Source organism: Bos indicus, chromosome 1, assembly GCF_029378745.1.
Source record: "Bos indicus isolate NIAB-ARS_2022 breed Sahiwal x Tharparkar chromosome 1, NIAB-ARS_B.indTharparkar_mat_pri_1.0, whole genome shotgun sequence".
Lineage (NCBI taxonomy): Eukaryota > Metazoa > Chordata > Mammalia > Artiodactyla > Bovidae > Bos > Bos indicus.
The window spans coordinates 82,395,559-82,414,533 of NC_091760.1; the positions used below are offsets into that span (position 1 = coordinate 82,395,559).

An 18,975-nucleotide genomic window follows, 5' to 3' on the forward strand; every position below is an offset into this window, starting at 1 on the left:
AATGCTGGGCTGGAAGAAGCACAAGCTGGAATCAAGATTGCCGGGAGAAATATCAATAACCTCAGATATGCAGATGACACCACCCTTATGGCAGAAAGTGAAAAGGAACTAAAAAGCCTCTTGATGAAGGTGAAAGAGAAGAGTGAAAAGGCTGGCTTAAAACTCAACATTCAGAAAACAAAGATCATGGCATCCGGTCCCATCACTTCATGGGAAATAGATGGGGAAACAGTGTCAGACTTTATTTTTTTGGGCTCTAAAATCACTGCAGATGGTGACTGCAGCCATGAAATTAAAAGACGCTTACTCCTTGGAAGGAAAGTTATGACCAACCTAGATGGCATATTCGAAAGCAGAGACATTACTTTGCCAACAAAGGTCCATCTAGTCAAGGCCATGGTTTTTCCTGTGGTCATGTATGGATGTGAGAGTTGGACTGTGAAGAAAGCTGAGTGCTGAAGAATTGATGCTTTTGAACTGTGGTGTTGGAGAAGACTCTTGAGAGTCCCTTGGACTGAAAGGAGATCCAACCAGTCCATTCTGAAGATCAGCCCTGGGATTTCTTTGGAAGGAATGATGCTAAAGCTGAAACTCAAGTACTTTGGCCACCTCATGAGAAGAGTTGACTCATTGGAAAAGACTCTGATGCTGGGAGGGATTGCGGGCAGGAGGAGAGGGGGATAACAGAGGATGAGATGGCTGTATGGCATCACTGACTTGATGGACGTGAGTCTGAGTGAACTCCGGGAGATGGTGATGGACAGGGAGGCCTGGTGTGCTGCGATTCATGGGGTCACAAAGAGTCGGACATGACTGAGCGACTGAACTGAACTGAATTGATGCTAGATGGACTTCCCTGGTGGCTCAGACAGTAAAGAATCCTGCAATGTGGGAGACCTGGATTTGAAGATTCCCTGGAGGAGGGCATGGTAACCCACTCCAGTATTCTTGGCCTGAGAATCCCCCATGGACAGAGGAGCCTGGCGGGCTACAGTCCATGGGGTTTTAAAGAGTCAGGCATCACTGGGTGACTAAGCACAGGCAGCCCAGAGATAGGAAGATACACAAGACATGGTTCTCTGTCTTCAGCGTTTATTTTTACTAAACCAAAATCACCATTAACATTTTTAATTTTCGTCGTTCTTTTAGGTTTCTACTCAAGGTAAGCAGGTACACGGGGACAAGTGCCCAGAGGGATGAGGGATAAATGAAGGGTTCCAACACTGACACTGCTAGATCACAGGATAACTTGCAATAATTCTTCAAACTTTGTAGTCAGCCAGCCCCGCCTCTCATCACATTCCTGTTCTCCTGTGTTACTGCCCAAGATAAAACTATCTCTGGCTTATAGTCTCAATCCTGTATTTTTCTTTGCATCCTCTTCCCTGACCCCATCTCCCACCATCCTCTCTTTCTGAAACGTTCGCACTGCAGCTTCCTGTTCCATCTTCAGCATTCAATGAATGATTACAGTTGACTCATCCCTCTGTTTTCCTCCCTGCTTATCCTCAGTATGTTCAACAATCACCAAAATCCTGGGGATATTTTCTTGTCAGGAGGAGTTGTCCAAGACTTGGAAATGGGCAAAAAGACACCTGGGTATCCTTGCCTAGGGCACCATCCCCAGTTTACGTGAGATTTTCCTTGTTTTTCAGATATTCGCAACACTAAAAATTGTAGCACACACCTAGGAATGTAGCTGACTGTTCTCCATAGAAATGCAAGTGAATTGTATCTGGTGGAATGCAATTAATTATTAATGTCCTGTGCACATTGACTAGTTTTGCCCCTAACTGCACAGCCATTTCAGCACTTCACCACTCCTAATTGCCTACAGTAAGTGTGGTCTTTGAATGTTCTTCATAATGTCCTACTAGTTCCCTCATTAACTAATGAGTTAAATAACATCTTTGACATATATTCATTTCATAGTGTATGAAATTAAATTAAAACCTTTAAAAAAGGATTTTAATATTCTGAATATCTCTGATTTTGTGCACTTCTCTCCATTGCAATAACCCTTTCCAGTACAGGTCATTATCATTTTTGCCTAGATTATTATAACAATCTTCTATAATTTACCCTTGTCTCTAGTCTCTCCATCCTATTCCATTTTCTCCATACTCACAGTGCTTTTTTTAGCATGTAATTGTGAACTTATTTCTCAACTTTGTAAAGTCTCTGGCTCCTAGGATAAACTTCAATCCTCCTGAAATGATTTGCTTTTCTACCCTCATGTTTGGTCAAGCCCTACAACTGACCAGCCAGACTCAATTCAGTTCTCAGAATTCACTGCCTTCTCTCTCTCTTCTGGAATCTAGCACTTACAGTCTGCTTTGCATGCAACACATTCTGTACACCTGCCTCCACTCTGCTGCTGCTGCTGTTAAGTCGTTTCAGTCATGTCCGACTCTGTGTGACCCCATAGATGGCAGCCCACCAGGCTCCTCTGTTCCTGGGATTCTCCAGGCAAGAACACTGGAGTGGGTTGCCATTTCCTTCTCCAATGCATGAAAGTGAAAAGTGAAAGTGAAGTCGGTCAGTCGCGTCTGACCCTTAGAGACCCCATGGACTGTAGCCTACCAGGCTCCTCCGTCCATGGGATTCTCCAGGCAAGAATACTGGAGTGGGGTGCCATTGCCTTCTCCATGCCTCCACTCAACTCTTGCTTGTTCTTTAGGGTTCATGTTATCACTTCCTCCCTGGATCCCTCAAGTCTGTGTCGATTCTCCACTTATGTCCTCCACAAGCAGCTGGTATCCCTTCACCTCTCTACCCTTCCCCTAATAGCACATGCCACTGTATTATAATTGCTTTTTATCTATCTCCTCTACTAGTGTGTAAATTCTGAGACGGCAGGTGCCATGACTTGGTTGTTCACCACTACATTCCAAGGGCATGGCACAGCAACCAGCATACAGTATTCATTCAAGAACATATTCTGAAAGCTGAGTTCTCTATATGGTCCCAGGATAATAACAAACTTTTCTGTAAAAGCCTTCTCAAGGACCATGACTCCCTGCCAGCCCTGAACCCCCAATAAAAAAAGAATTTGTTATGCTTAAACAGAATGTACTTCGGCTTATTAATATTTAGGCTTTTATTTTATAAAGTCTGAGTAAAATGTTTAACCCATCGGCTTTTAAAATTGTGAACAGTTCCATAAAATGGCCATTCCTAGAGGAGGTGAAAGAGGGTTTTACTTCCTCTATTACAGAAAAAAGGGAATGGGGATAGAAAAAAAGCATGAGAAAGAGAAAAGACCAGAATCATGAGAAATGGCTGCAGTATACATGAGGGGTCCTAGCTATTGTCCAGCCATTTTTTTTTAATCTCCTACTGAATTCTATAGAATAAATGTTGAAAACAGTAACTTTGTAATAAGGCATAGAAGCAGTATAATATAACTTTATGGACTTCCCTTAAGTCCTGTAGTATTTTACATTCTGTTTTTTCCTTAGCTGATATTTCTTTAGGTCCTGCATTTGATTTATTCTTAAAATCCTAAGTTTATTATTCCACCTTAAAAAGAAAGAAATTTGAACATATGCTACAATATGGATAAACTTTGCAGACATTATGTTAAGTGAAATAAGCCAGTCACAAAAAGACAAACATCGTATGATTTCACTTATATGAGGTAATTAGAGCAGTCAAACTCATAGAAGACAGAGAGTAGAATGGTGGTTGCCAGAGACTGGGGAGAAAGGAGTGTGGGGAGTTATTCTTTAATGGGCACAGCAGTTCAGTTTGGGAACATGAAAAATTTCTGGAGGCAGAGGGCAATGATGGTGGCATAACAATATGAATATACTTAATGTTGCTGAATTGCACATTTTAAAATGGTTAAAACTGTAAATTTATCTCAACAAAAAATAAAGAATGGGGGAAAAATCCTGTCTTTAGTAACTGGCAGCTACTCAGAACCCTGAATAGACTAGGGCGGGCAGGAGAGCACTGGTGATGCAGTTGTGAGAGAGGAAAAAGGTCTAAGTGTAAAGTGATTTAGAAGAAACTTATTAGTTAAAGCTGAAGGCTAAAAACCCTCTCAAAAATAAAATCCTACCCTGTATTTATTAATACTGTACCATTCTCTTAAGATTGTCTATAAGAACCCCCAGTCCTCTATATCCTTTAAGAAAAATGTTGTCTTCTCTACGAAATCTTACTAGGGAAGCAGTACGGTGGCACAGAAAAGACTTTGGACACTGAAGCCACTATCTAAAACTGAATACTGGCTCCACTTTGAGGACTTTAACATCTTTGTGCTTCAGTTTCATCTGCAAATTACGGACTGTAATAAGAGCTGTTGTGAGGTTTAACGATGGAAAGCGCAGCGTCTGGAACCAGAGGAGCACAATAGTGATGTTCGCTATGGCTCTCGCTCCACTGTCACACTCACATCCTGTGTGCACTGGCGCTCAGTGTGCCCTGGGGCCTCTGAGGATCCCTGAGACCTGAGAGGGTCTATGGAGTCAGAACTATTTTCATAATAATGAGACATTATACTTTCCTTTTTGACTCACACTGTCTCACAAGTCCACTAATCCTTACAGTGGAATCTCCCAGTGGCTACTATATGCCACTTGATATTGTGACAGACTGAAAGCAGAAGCCAATTGAGAGTCCAACTACCATCTACTAAGTCAGACATTAAAAGACTTACAGAAGTCTCTTCTCGTAATGCCATTTTCCTCACAAAAAATGTTGGAGGTATGGAAACTAGTTACTTTTCACAAAAAGTTACATGAATGTGTACTTGTTTTTAAAAATAAATTAGTATTAAATTTTTTCCTGTTTTAATTTCTATTTCTGCTTTATTGACTATGCCAAAGCCTTTGACTGTGTGGATCACAATAAACTGTGGAAAATTCTGAAAGAGATGGGAATACCAGACCACCTGACCTGCCTCTTGAGAAACCTATATGCAGGTCAGGAAGCAACAGTTAGAACTGGACATGGAACAACAGACTGGTTCCAAATAGGAAAAGGAGTACGTCAAGGCTGTATATTGTCACCCTGTTTATTTAACTTATATGCAGAGTTCATCACGAGAAATGCTGGGCTGGAAGAAGCACAAGCTGGAATCAAGACTGCCGGGAGAAATATCAATAACCTCAGATATACAGATGACACCACCCTTATGGCAGAAAGTGAAGAGGAACTCAAAAGCCTCTTGATGAAAGTGAAAGAGGAGAGTGAAAAAGTTGGCTTAAAGCTCAACATTCAGAAAATGAAGATCATGGCATCTGGTCCCATCACTTCATGGGAAATAGATGGGGAAACAGTGGAAACGGTGTCAGACTTTATTTTTATGGGCTCCAAAATCACTGCAGATGGTGATTGCAGCCATGAAATTAAAAGACACTTACTCCTTGGAAGGAAAGTTATGACCAACCTAGATAGCATATTCAAAAGCAGAGACATTACTTTGCCAACAAAGGTCCTTCTAGTCAAGGCTATGGCTTTTCCAGTGGCCGTGTATGGATGTGAGAGTTGGACTGTGAAGAAAGCTGAGAGCCGAAGAATTGATGCTTTTGAACTGTGGTGCTGGAGAAGACTCTTGAGAGTCCCTTGGACTGCAAGGAGATCCAACCGGTCCATTCTAGAGGAGATCAGTCCTGGGTGTTCTTTGGAAGGAATGATGCTAAAACTGAAACTCCAGTACTTTGGCCACCTCATGAGAAGAGTTGACTCACTGGAAAAGACTCTGATGGTGGGAGGGATTGGGGGCAGGAGGAGAAGGGAACGACAGAGGATGAGATGGCTGGATGGTATCACCGACTCGATGGATGTGAGTTTGAGTGAACTCTGGGAGTTGGTGATGGACAGGGAGGCCTGGTGTGCTGCAATTCATGGGCTTGCAGAGTTGGACACAATTGAGTGACTGAACTGAACTGAATTTCTATTATGGTAAAATTAGAAGACACGACTCATATAAACAAAAATTCTTTGGGAATTTCAAAAATTTTTTTGGTCCTGAGACCAAAAGTTTGAGAACCACTGCTCTATTATAGGGTACATGTCAGTTTCTTTAAGTGGACTGTGAGTGGATAGGAATATAATTGTTCATATTTTTCTTTTTCTCTTCTTTCTTTTTCTTTTAAAAAAACTTTCCCCAGGTATTGACAGTCTTTTTTTTTTTTTCTAATATGGCAGACCATCAGTGAAGGGAATAAAATTAACATATAGCAAATACCATTTATTCAGGGCTTAGTGTATCTTATGTGCTATGCTCAGCTTTTCATTTAACACTCATTAGGTTCTAGAATTACCCTTACTGCATATATGGGTGAAACTTAGAGACATTAAATAACTTACAGGCATAGGTAGCTAATAAATGGAACTGCCAGGACTCAACTCTTTGACTTTAGAAGCCAAGGTCTTTACTTATGTCAAAAGAGTAGAAAAATGCAGAGAAATTAGAAAAGCAGTGGTTAGGCAAGACAAATTATTTACAAAGCATGGTTCCAGTAGTATCTATCAGATAGCTAGTTAACCTTTGCAAGGGGTTTGTAATTTCGGATTTCTCTTGGATATTCTCATTATGATTTAGAGCAGTTTTATTTGGCTTAACAAAGATAGCATACTCTCTTATACCAAACTTAATAAGATCTTTCCTAAGAAGGTCAACCCCACAGCCAGAATGTATTTGACTCTGGCTCTCAAGGAGGTGTATAGGTGGTGCCTCTCAATATTAATATCTTATGTCTCTGAAAAAACTAGTAAGACACAGATTTTAAAGTGTAACATTATAAACCTAAGATAACGATATTACAAAAATTTGAGAAATAATGAAAAATCACTCTTTCACCCTAACTCAAAAAATTTTGGTTGTACTTCCTTCAATTTTTCACTTGAAAAATTTTAAACATAACTCAAACTATGCTGTACCTGAAACTGTCTCCTGTTTTTCTCTTACTACTACATCATATATATTTTTCATATTGATTGAAGAGATTTCATCACCACCATTTTAAAAAGACATCATAAATTCTATCAATTGATTACTAAGTAGTTATTCTTATTATTTGAGATAGTTATGTTTTTATAAAGTCATCGTGAACAATGAATTAGTGAATACTGAACCAATACTTCTAGGAGAAATACAGGGTTAGGTTTCTGTGTGCCCCTTGACACAACATTTTCCTCAATTGATTGATACACAAACTTGTTTTATGTGTATCTCTGTTTAAAGACACTCTACTTAATATATGCTGTTGATTCATTAACACTGAAGTCACAGCCAACAGCACAATAATTCTTGCCTAAACATAGCTGACTTTCTTAGCATATCATAGCCTTCATAGGAACTCCAGGCAGCACTTCAATGCTATGCTTTGGGCCCTTTTAAATAGTGAAATCACCAACAAAAAGTGTGTGGGGGTGCTCAGTTGTGTCCAACTCTTTGCGACCCCATGGACTGTAGCCTGCCAGGCTCCTCTGTCCAGCGTATTCTTCAGGCAAGAATACTGGAGTGGGTTGCCATGCCCTCCTCCAGGGGATCTTCCTGACCCAGGGATCAAACCCGTGTCACCTGCATCTCCTGCATTGCAGGTGGATTGTTTATCTACTGAGCCATCTGGGAAGTCCAGTTCTTGGAGTAGCCCCCTGGCAATTCTTCAACACAAAGTATTGTCCCAGGGCCAGCAGCATCAGCATTGGTGGTAGTTTAGTTGCTAAGTTGTGTCCGACTCTTGTGACCCCATGTACTATATCCCGCCAGGCTCCTCTGTCTGCGGCACCTCCCAGGCAAGATTACTGGAGGGGGTTGCCATTTCCTTCTCCAGGGGATCTTCCAAACTCAGGGATAGAACCCAGGTCTCTTTCACTGCAGGCGGATGGGAGCTAATTAGACATGATGAAAAAAAGGTCACCCAACTAAGTGAATCAGAATCTGGTTTTTAACAAAGTCCTCAAGTGATTCCTATCCATATTAAAATTCTGAGACGTTATCCTATAAATCAAGGATTCTCAAACTTTACTATGCAGTGGCATCACCTAGCCAGCTTGTTAAAACAGAGATGCCTGACCCCACCCCCTGCATTTCAGATTCAGAACATCTGGGGAGTGGCCTGAAACTGTGCATTTCTGATATGTTTCCAGGTGATGCTGATGCTCCTGGTTCTAGGACCATACTCTGAGAACCACTGTATTAGCTAGCTCATGTGTAGATCTTTTGCAAGATTAATGTTTTTAAATTGCTAACACATCTTAATTTTGTAGAAGAGAGGGAAAATATAATCAATGTATAGCTTATAAATACTTCTCACTGTATAGAACCAGGTTTTGTGGAGGCAGGTAAGCCAGCTGGGATGGTTAGACCTAGTCATGGTTAGTGGGCAGAGGCTGATGTGGATGGGTCAACTGAGAAACAGAAATAGAAGTTTTTTATCTTATTATTTAGGTACCCCCTATAAAAGAAACTACAATTTAAGTACCTGGGAAAAAATTCTTATTGAATAATTTTTCTAAACTATATTTTATTAATTATATTTCAAATAAGAGAATTTGCTTGGTAAAAAGTATCAAAGAAAAATAATTTTTTTAACTTCCAGTTTCCTCTGGTGAAAAATAAATATGTACAGCAATGAAAGGATAGGTCCCAAAACCAAGCCCCAAAGCTTTAGTGTTTTAGTCTTAGGCAACTCTTTGGTTATAATGACTCAGGAATAAACTGGAGATTTCTTTTAGAAGAATACTTGAGACTACAGTTTCCTCACCCTGAATCTTCAAGTTCAGCCCACTCAATTCAAACACAAAACTATTTTCGAGTATAAAGACATTTTTGGGTACAAGCCATATGCATTTCAGTTAAATCACAATACAATTACTGCTTCATATTGCTCATGAGCTTGGCGAGGCTGTAAGACAGTACAGCCTCCTGGACAGGTACTTCCTAGGACAGCCTTCCTTCTCCTTAACCTGGCGGCCTCTGCCCTGCCTTAATAGTGAGGTTCTCTTGGTCATTCCTTTTTACTTTCCAGCCTTGGTCCAGGGTATTAGAACATGAGTGGCTAGCTGCTCTTTGTTTTTAAAGCCATTCCAAGGCCTTTTAAATAGTTAGCAGGAAAAAGACAATCTGTAGCAAATACTTTGGCCACCTCATGCGAAGAGTTGACTCATTGGAAAAGACTCTGATGCTGGGAGGGATTGGGGGCAGGAGGAGAAGGGGACGACAGAGGATGAGATGGCTGGATGGCATCGCCGACTCGATGGACATGAGTCTGAGTGAACTCCGGGAGTTGGTGATGGACAGGGAGGCCTGGCGTGCTGCAATTCATGGGGTCGCAAAGAGTGGGACACGACTGAGCGACTGAACTGAACTGAACTGACTGAACAAAAGCCAATATCAAAGATGTAAGATTCAGTTTAAAGAAATCCTTATCAGTGCAGATAAACTTTTGATCAAAGCGGAGCAGGTGATGGGGAGTCGGTGCTGTTTCAATGTATTACTGCAGAAGCCCTGATTGGAGAAAAGATTATATAAAGGATTAAGAAAATATAAAGGATTATGTGATTGATTTTCCTTCTTCAAGAAATCTACTCTGGTCTCCAGGTCTTGGAGAACACATTAGGATTAGATTAGGGCCTAGCTTTGATCATTAACACAAGCAGTATAAAGCAAATGTTCAGTTATTTTTGATTTGACAAACAGATGGAAGGGGTTCTGTTCAAAAATGGCCAGAAATAGGAGGGGGAGGATGATGAGGGAGGAGGGAGAACCAGGCAAAGTAGTAAAATTTCTTTTCAGCCTGGCTCTTGAGCCCTAGCAGCTGCAATATCAGGTGGATATTTCCCAGGAGCTTTTGTGCTCAGCAAAAATTTAAAATGAGTCCATAATTTAGGTATAGTATTTCCCGGAAATATCCAAAGGTATGTTGCATCTGCTTCTTTGCATGCATCTGTATTTGAATTTGTTATGTGAGAGGAAATAGTTGGTAACTAATTAGTAAAATGCTTAATCTCACTTTAATCAAAAGATTATTTTCTCTGGAAAAAGCAATCATGGTTTTGTGTTTTGGTGGGCTTGATCTCACTAATCTCAATTTATCCACAGTTATCTACGCCTGCAGATAGCCTAATGTGTCCCATTAAAGGCAGGAGGGACAGCTACTAGAAACTCAGGCACAGTGCCTCAGGGGTAATAAGAAGCCTCAGAGGGCTTATTTGGCAAATTGAGTCCTCTTTAGTAATAGCAACTGTGACAGCCCTCTTTAGGACTCTAAGAGTCTGTTCAGTCTGGTTCTCAGATGCATTTCTTTTGGTTTATGGTGGAAACTGCTGGCCCGGCCGCCACCTGCCTAGGCAGGTGGGCCACAGCTCAGCCAGTCTCCCTGGGCTCTCCACCACCTTTCTCCAATCCTTTGTCTTTGGCTATTTCCTAAGCCATTTCATTGCAGCACTTGAGCTCTTAGATATTCACTGTGGCATGTGAAATCTTTAGTTGTGGCATGTGGGATCTAGTTCCCCGACCAGGAGTCAAACCCAGGATGCCCGCACTGAGAGCGTGGAGTCTTAGCCACTGGACCACCAGGGAAGTCCCAGCGATTCACTTAAAAATTTATTTATTTATTTTTGGCCACGCTGGGCTGCTGCGTGGGCTTTTCTCTAGATATGATAAGCGGGGGCGACTCTGTTGTGATGTGTGGGCTTGTCACTGCAGTGACTTCTCTTGCTGTGGACCATGGTTTCTAGGGCCCCTGGGCCTTCAGTAGTTGCAGCACGTGGGCTTAATAGTTGCTGTTCCCGGGCTATAGAGCACAGGCTCAGTAGTTGTGGCCCACAGGCTTGGTTGTTTCACAGCATAAGGGATCTTTCTGGAGCATAGACTGAACCTGTGTCTCCTGCATTGGCAGGTAGATTTTTTAATCACTGAGCCACCAGGGAAGCCTCCAGCCATTCACTTTTAATCAACTCATTTTTTTTACTTCTTTGACCTTTTTCTTTTTTGTAATCCAGAATTTCACAAAACCGTCCTTCTAGTACTGCTGAATTCAGCTATTACCCCTGCCCAGGAATTCACAATATAAATTAGCACACAGAAGACAATTACTATCTGTCAGTGGAAGGTCCTATATTGTCTTTCCTTAAATTTTTAAATAATTAAAATTGCAGTTACTACACATTCTCTTAGGGTTTATGTGCAATACTAATTGCTTTTTGTAAGATGTTTTTAGCCACACTGCTACACATATGTGTTGTTACCAAATGGAACCTCTACATGAAATTATTAAAGATGTTAAGACTAGACATTAGACCTCTCTGCTTGACTATTACACAGATAAAAAGGATATAAGAAAAATTTTAGACTGGAGGAAATGAGCACAAAAATTAAAAGGGGGTTTTCTGTTTTAGAATTTTAAAAATTTATTTTTTCTTCAATAAAATCTGCAAACTCAGAACACTAACCCAGCAACAAAAGTGTTATCTGGAGAATGTGAAAATAATTTTCAAAGGCTAGCAACTCTCATACAAAATAACAAAATCTTATTTCTTCAAAGCCTGGTTATACCATTTATGGATTTAGTGGGTCTTCATTTTCTTATTTACCGAGTCTCATCATCAACACTTTGGCCTGAATTAGAGAATCATAGGCAGTAGAGAGAGATGGATAGAAAGAACCTAACTGAGTTTGCGTCTTCAGAGCACTAATAAAAGTCAGATTAAGGAAAAGGCTACAAAACACAGCCAAACTGAGGTTATTAGATTATCTGTTGCCATATGCCCTATTAGCCCAGACCATCAAATCACTAGTCAAATGGAAACTCTCTCTTAACTATGAAGAACAATAGCAAAGACAAATAACACATAAAATGAGCCTATCTTAAGATGGCATAGTCAGAGCTCACTAGCACTCATTTTCTCTGTATGAGGAAATCTCCAGGCAAACCTGAAAGTGATTCCACCCAGCTATCTTTACCTCAAACACTTCTGACACTTTGTTCTCCTCCACTGTAGCAGCAGCCCATGGGAGTTAAACTTCTACAAAAGTATTATGAAAAATTGGAATAAGGTAGATTTTAACAAGATTGTCTTACAAATTGTCACTTGCCTACTTGATGTAGGTAATAAACAAATTTTAAGAATCCTAACAATGTTAGAGTTAGAAAGGACATTTGAGATCACTAAGAACAATTTCTCCATCTCATATATTAAGACCAAAGTTGAGGGAAAATTTTAAAAAGCTGAGATAATTGGAATCTTGCCAAGGATGATCTTAGACTGCTACACAGGCTCTTAATAGTCTCAAGTCCAATTCTTCAACCCACTCCAGTATTCTTGCCTGGAAAATCCCATGAACAGAGGGTCCTGGTGGGCTACAGTTTATGTGGTTGCAAAGAGTTGGACACAACTGAGCGACTAAACAACAAACAAGTGCATCACTGTGTCTTACAGCAGGTAAACAGAAGACATGCTGATTTTATCCATTTTAATATAAGTAATCTTTTAGATAAAGAAGGCAGGTAAATGACTGCATAATAGAACCTCATTATTGAAAACTATTATCTTAAAAAAGCTTCACTATACACCAAGGGTTCAATTTGCCCTGTGTTCAAGGCGGTGCGTGTGAATCTTCTGCTAAAGTGTAAAAAGCGTAAGAAATGTAAGAGTCTCCAGTATTCCTTACGCTGATGATCTTGGCGCAATTCATCTGAACACTAAAATACATCCTCCTTGTTAACCATCCCTCAGTATGCAATGATTCTGAGTTGGGACATTTATGGAAGGATACCCCTACCCTCATCCATATGTATACATGCATACTTAGAAGGATCTATCCTAAAAGGGCAGCAAGTAAAGTTTGAAAAAATTCCCAAGCATCATCTCTGCCCTGCCCTCCAACCAGTGGAAAAATTACTAATCCAAAAAAATTGTACTCATCCAATAAACAAATGTTTCTGAAGTGTTTGCTCTGTACCAGGTACAGGATATATATAAGGTGCTGAACAAAATGTTAATGCTAACTACTCACTCTGAGTTTTAGTACTTAGAAGTTGCTTTCTTTATAAACCCAAAGTGCCTGGCATGGTCCGCCACTGCACCCTCAGCGTGATGGTTCCTTCGTCTCCCTGAGGAATATACATCTGCCCGCAAACCAAGTGATGACATGGTTCCTTTTGATTTCACCTCATCCCTACCCTCTATGCCCCTCCGACCTTTATTTTCCTCCTTAACATTTATTACAGTCTAAACATAACTTACTTATTCACTTTTTGTCCTCCCCAATAAAATAAGCTCCCCAAGAGAGCAAAAATTTTTGTCTCATTTTTTTCTCTTTCTGGGTCCCCAGTACCTTGAATATACAGTAAATGCTCAATAAATATTTGTTGATGAAATGAATGCCAACATTTCTATACCTGCCAAGTATATTTGATACATTCTCGTTTCTACCCTGGTCTCCTCATCAATCCCTTCAATCGTTCTCCTGTGGCCCTCTGTCCTCTTAGGATTCTTCCTGTCACCTACACCCGAGAAGAGTACAGTCAGCCTGGGCTCCATGATTAGCTAACACATGATAATTTTCATTCACCTCACCCTCTTATCTTCCACTGCACCTACGGCACCAACACTTTACCCCCACTGTCCAGCTTATCTTACTGTTTGTCCAGTCCAGACCATTGCTAGAGAAGATTTAGATTCATGCTGGACTAGACCAATATTGATTGATGGTAGAACTCAATGCTCAAAATTCATGGTATACAGAGACAGAGAATGGGATTAAGAATTAATGTGTGCTAAGTTGCTTCAGTCGTGTCTGACTCTTTGCGACCCTATGGACTATAGCCCACCAGGCTTCTCTCTCCATGGGATTCTCCAGGCAAGAATACTGGAGTGGGTTGCCATGCCTTTCTCCAGGAGATCTTTTCAACCCAGGGATTGAACCCGGGTCACCCACATTGCAGGCAGGTTCTTTACCATCTGAGCTACCAGTTCTGTTCAGTTGCTCAGTCGTGTCAGACTCTTTGTGACCCCATGAACTACAGCATGCCAGGCTTCCCTGTCCATCACCAACTCCTAGAGCTTGCTCACACTTATGTTCATCAAGTTGGTGATGCCATCCAACCATCTCATCCTCTGTCATCCCTGTCTCCTCCTGCCTTCAATCTTTCCCAGCATCAGGGTCTTTTCCAATGAGTCAATTCTCTGCATCAGGTGGCCAAAGTATTGGAACTTCAACATCAGTCCTTCCAATGAATATTCAGGACTGATTTTCTTTAGGATTGACAGGTTTGATCTCCTTGCAGTCCAAGGGACACTCAAGAGTCTTCTCCAACACTACAGCCAGGGAAGCCCCAAGAATTAGAGTTGGGTTTAAAAATTGGGCCCAATGTGCACTACATGGTGTCTTTGGCTAGGTCAACAATCTTTCTGAGCCTGTTTTCTCATCTATGAAATGGGAGTAGTAATAATACTCACTTCCTAGTATGAGGATTATACTTGAAGTGAAATACTGTATGCGAAAGCTCCCAACAGACTTACAGGCATGTAGAGGTTGCTTAATAAGCTCCTTCTCTTCCTTTAATTTAACATATTTCACTAACCTCCAATGATGTCCTCATTCTTTGAAAATGACTAACACGTACTTAGCAAGAAATCCCATGCTTCCGGTATGAATCTTAATTTTTCTCTCTTCTCTTCATTCCATACCAGAATTCTATGTCTTCACTCATCCTGTCTCCTGTTTCAGAAATGGTGTCCCTCTTCTGTGAGCCTAACCCTCTATCTATACAAATAGTTTTCTTCCCTGGCTGCACATTAGAATCATCTCTGGAGCTTTTTAAAAATGCAGATGTTTGGCCCCCACCAGAGATCAGCTAAATATGAATTTCTGGAGGCAGGAACATGGCATCAGTATTTTTTTAAGTCCCCTGGTAGTGTGCCAAGACAATTCAGTGGGGGAAAAGAATAGTCTTTTCAACAAATGTTGGAAGTGGATAACCTCATTCAAAAGAATCAAGTCAAACCATTCCTTATACCATTGACAAAAATTAACTCAAAATGGATCACAGACCCAAATGTAATAACTAAAATTTTAAAACTTTTAGAAGAAAACATAGAGTAAATCTTCATAACCTTGAGTTAGGCAAAGCCTTCTTAGGTATGACACCAAAAGCACAAGCAATAATGACAAAAATAGAAATTAAAACATTTGGTACTATAAATAATATCATGAAGAAAATGAAAGGACAACCCACAGAACAAAAAAGAAGTCACAAACCACATACCTGATAAAGAACTTATAACAAAGGTACATAAAGGACTCTTAAACTCAATAATAAAAAGATAAATAACCTAGTTTTTTAAATGAACAAGGGATCTGAATAGACATTTCTCCAAAAAAGAAATACAGAGGACCAATAAGCAAAAGAAAAGATGCTGAACATCATTACCCATCAGGGAAATGTAAACCAAAATCACAATGAGCTACCACTTCAAACTTCCTAAGATTGCTCTTATCAGAAAGATGGATAATAATAATTTGCTGATGAATGTTGCAATCCTTATACATTGCTAGTGGAAATGCAAAATGGTGTCGCTGTTTTGGAAAACTGTTTGTGGAAAAAGTGTGGAAATAGTAAACATACAGTTATCATATGACCTAGCAGTTCTACTCCTTGGTATATACCCAAAAGAAATGAAAACATGTTTACACAAAAATTGCACACAAATGTACACAGCATTTGTACATTTGGCAGCCATAGCAGCCAAAAAGTGTAAAGAACACAAGTGTCCATCAACTGATAAATGGGTAAGTAACGTGGTATAGCTATTCAATGAAATATTATTCAGTGATAAAAAGGAATGAACCACTGATATATGCTACAAACATGGATAAACTTTGAAAATCTTATACTAAGAGAACAAAGCTACAGATGACCCCTAAACCACATGGGTCTAAACTGCACAGCTCCACTTATACTTGTAGTTTTTTAGCTGTGAATACCAACCACACTACTATACAGTCCATGGTTGGTTGAAACCAAGGATGCAGAATTGTGGATACAGAGGGATGAGTACAAATTATACTCAGATTAACTCCCTTCACACATTGTTCAAAGGTCAACTGATGTCACATTAGACCATATACTGTGTAATTTCATTTATAAGAAATGATCAGAATAGGCAAGTATATGTATAGAGAACGTAGATTAGTGGTTGCCTAAGGCTGAGAGTCGAAGGGAAATGAGGAGTGACTGATAATGGGTAAAGAGTTTCTTTTTGCATGATGAAAATGTTCTAAAATTGACTGTGGTGATGGTTGAACAACTCTGTGAACATACTAAAAACCATTGGATTGGAAAGATAGAAAGTTCCCCCAGGTAATTCTAATCTTAATGTCTGTTTACAGAAACCAATTTTTGAAACATAACACTCAAAATATATGGCATCTTACCTTCTAGACTCCTTAGGGGTAAAGATGGCATCTTCTAATTCTTTCTTTCCCCCACATCCTTAAGAAATAATAACTGACACAGAGCAGGAGTGTGATATCATGTAAATGCCTTTTTTTTTTTTTTAAAGTAAAAGAGTGTTCTTGGTGAATGTTTTTTATTTTAATCGAAATTGTAAGAGTCAGGCTGCCACCTGGCAGAATTGGTCATCTTGACTATCATGATTCATTTAAACTCACCAAGCAATTAATTCAGTTGTAGCATATAGAGAGGAGATAGGTAGCCAGTGCAAACCAAACTGACCGGTTCTGCCATTCAAAGTATGGTTGTTCCACCACGTAACAGTGAATGTGGCTGCTGGCCCTTAGGAACCTTTCTTCTGACAGCTCCCCAGGACATGGCTCTGGTTTGACTGACTTTGTTTACTAAATAAATTAATTCCTACTTCTGGAGTAGCTTCAATTTTTAAACAGAAAGCCATCTATTGACAGTCACTGATACACAGGATTTTATTGTTTGATATTAAACAATTAAGAATTATTGTTTTTTCCCCTACAAGTACACTATACATGAAAATAAATATCATTTAGAATACAGCCACTAGGAGTGGAGAGAGAGGGAGACTCTATATCCACTCTGTGCCTTAAAGGGATAGCTTTACTTTAATAAAACCAAAGGGCAGACTGGATTTCTTTCATGGAAATAAAGCTCTCTGGCAAAATGTATATGGAAATCTGATGAACATTTCCTAAGATGAGTCTGATTAACACACTTTTTTTCTTTTTTCTTTTTATTATTGCTTTTAGCCATACCACACAGCATGTAGGATCTTAGTTCCCCAACCAGGGATTAAACCCGTGGCCCCTGTAATGGAAGCCTGGAGTCTTAACCAATGGACCAGCAGTGAACGTGTCCCTGTAAACACATCTTTTTAAAAAATCCTAAGGAGTCTTTTGATCTAGTAGTGACTTAAAAATCTTTAATAATTTAACCTAACTTTGAAATTGCTACTTTCAACAACGTATCTGAAGGTACATACTCAAAAAATGCTGAAATAAGTCAAGGTGTTTACAAATGTTGGGAATTTTGTTATTTATTCAACCTGCAGATAAAAAACAGCAAAGCATGACACCATAGTTTTCTTAGCATAGGACAAAAATCTTGTTTAAAAGCAGGCAGAAGTTTTCCCTTCTATAATTCTAGTGAGTTCAAATGTACTCAGGAAAAACAAATTGAGTGAGGACAATACCAAAGATGAGAAATAAAAGAAAATTCTAAATCCTCGGGTAATTTTGAAATAAGTTCACAGTTGGAAGATTCATTAATAAGAATAATTCAAAAGATATTGTTAGAGCCATAATTTAGAAGCCTTGTTTCCTGAGCAGATTATAATATGAAAACTTCAAATGTAAGTATTGATTATACAAGGTAAACAAGACAAGGCTGAATGATTAAAAAAAAAAAAAAAAAGACATCTTGTGTCCTCTCTCATTGGAAAGAACAACCAGGTACATGCTGCTGACTAGACTATAAACTGCTCTAAGTGAGGCAGTTGGAAAATGCTATTAGATTATGCGTATTGAGGAGCTGCCCCAGGGGCAGAACATGTCACAATGGCACATCCCTCTTCTTTACTAACACAACTTTCACCAGAATCAACCAAAGCCTTGGAAAACAAATTCAGACACTTTTTGTTAAAACTCCAAGCAAACTATCGAACCAACTTAACACCTGGAATGTATTAGAAGTTTTCCACGTTTCCCAGACTCAGTGGAATAAACAAATTTCAGTTGGAAGTTTATCTTAGAAAAATGCTCATGTGCATTTCCATGCATATAATTACAGGTTATATTAAGAAACCGCTTCTTAGTTTTCACTAGGGAATATTAAACAAGTCAGTATTTAAAGATAATTGCCTTTCTGCCTCTGGTGAAGGTTTTAGGTTTTTAAAAACGTAAATAAAACGTGCAGAGTGACATAAAGAGCTGCAAACAAGTATAAATATACCACTATAGCTCCCATAATAAAAGCTTGTGTGTGGGGGGGAGGTTGAACTGGTATTCATCTTCCTCAAACTACAACCCCAAGATATTGACTGTTACACAATTGTGAAACAAAGGCAAGGTGAAGGGTGAGAAACAACAGAAAGGACAGCGGAAAGGAAGACGAGGGCTCAGCAGCAGGAACCTGCTCGGTCTAGCTGGCCCGGCTTTCCCCAGCACCTTTCTGGTCCCAGTTCTGTGCTTCTCTAATACAATTCACATCATCTCTCAGAGAGATGGAGCTCTCTTTAAGGAAAGCCAAGCCCACATCGAGAGGTAACGTGCAGAACCGTAAATGAAAAATGTCCACGTCTAGCAGCATGCAGACGAGCAAAAGAAAACCAGCTGTCAGTTTCAGAGACTCCTAGCTGTAACGGGGTTTCAGGTTTCTCTTTGCCTCAGTCTCTGTCTGTCTCTCTCACTGTGTCTCCCTCAATAATATCAGTTTTCTAATCACCTCAAATCAAAAACACATTCTCCATCTGTCCTTGTGAAATAAATGCTGATGAAACAGAAAGATAGAGTGCGATACTCAC

The 18,975-nt window shown here is 39.8% G+C and overlaps 1 protein-coding gene across 5 annotated transcripts in view; it reads right to left on the reverse strand.

Moving 5' to 3' along the window:
* MAP3K13 (mitogen-activated protein kinase kinase kinase 13) overlaps nucleotides 1–18,975 on the reverse strand; it is a 161,794-nt gene that overhangs the window by 83,175 nt on the left and 59,644 nt on the right. The window lies entirely within an intron of this gene.